Source organism: Populus euphratica, unplaced genomic scaffold (genome assembly GCF_000495115.2).
Source record: "Populus euphratica unplaced genomic scaffold, PopEup_1.0 scaffold60.1, whole genome shotgun sequence".
In the NCBI taxonomy this organism is placed as follows: Eukaryota; Viridiplantae; Streptophyta; class Magnoliopsida; order Malpighiales; family Salicaceae; genus Populus; species Populus euphratica.
In genome coordinates, this window is record NW_011499938.1 from 40,330 (window position 1) to 41,266 (window position 937).

Consider the following 937-nt stretch of genomic DNA (forward strand, 5'->3'; position numbering starts at 1 on the left):
GGGGGGAGATTTTGATATTATATATATATATATATATATATATATGTTGGTACATATAATATACATGACAAATTATGGAAGGTGTCTATGCCATTTAAGCGATGCACGCGATCCCTTTAAATAAAAAAAACTTCATCTTGTTCTGGTTATGTCTCTGAAAGCATTATGGTGTTTTTTTATTTTAGGATGGCATATATTATCAACCGTGACACAGTTTATTGCTAGCAATCTCATTTTTTCTCTCCTCGTCTCAAAACTCATGTTAGCCATACAAATTTTCATAGTTATCTTTTGATTCACGGGGATTTCCTCTTTGGTCTCCAGTATTTTAATTTCAAATTTTTGTTTTTGATATTTTTATAATTTTTTTTTATTTCTTTAATCTCAATTTAGGATATATGATTTTTTTTTCAATTTGATTGTCATTTTTTAGGTTCCTTTTAACAAATTGAATTTTCTTTTTAATTACGCCATTAAATAAAAAATTATTTTATTTTAATCCTCGTTCTCTTGGTTATTTTATTTTTTTTAAGTTCTTTTGTAATTTGTTTTTCTTTTTAATTTAACCTTTCAATAAAAAAATTTAATTTTGATGGCCATTCCTATAATTACCATTTCATGTGTTTGAATCTTTTTGCATGGTGGATTTATTTTTTAATTTTATTATTTAATAAATTAAAAATTAATTTTTATGAGTTTTCCACACCACGTATTTTTTGTTTGGTGACTAAAACTACAAGTTCGAAAAGTTAACATGTGCTGGCATCATTTTTTTTTCATCATTTAATATTTTTTTTAAAAAAATAATTATAATTTTTTTTTATTTTTATCAGATTATCCAATTTCATGACACGAATTATGAATTTAATGGAATAATTTAAGTTAACTCAGTTCTAATTGTCAAAGTTACATATTCGTTATGTTAACCCAAGTTAAT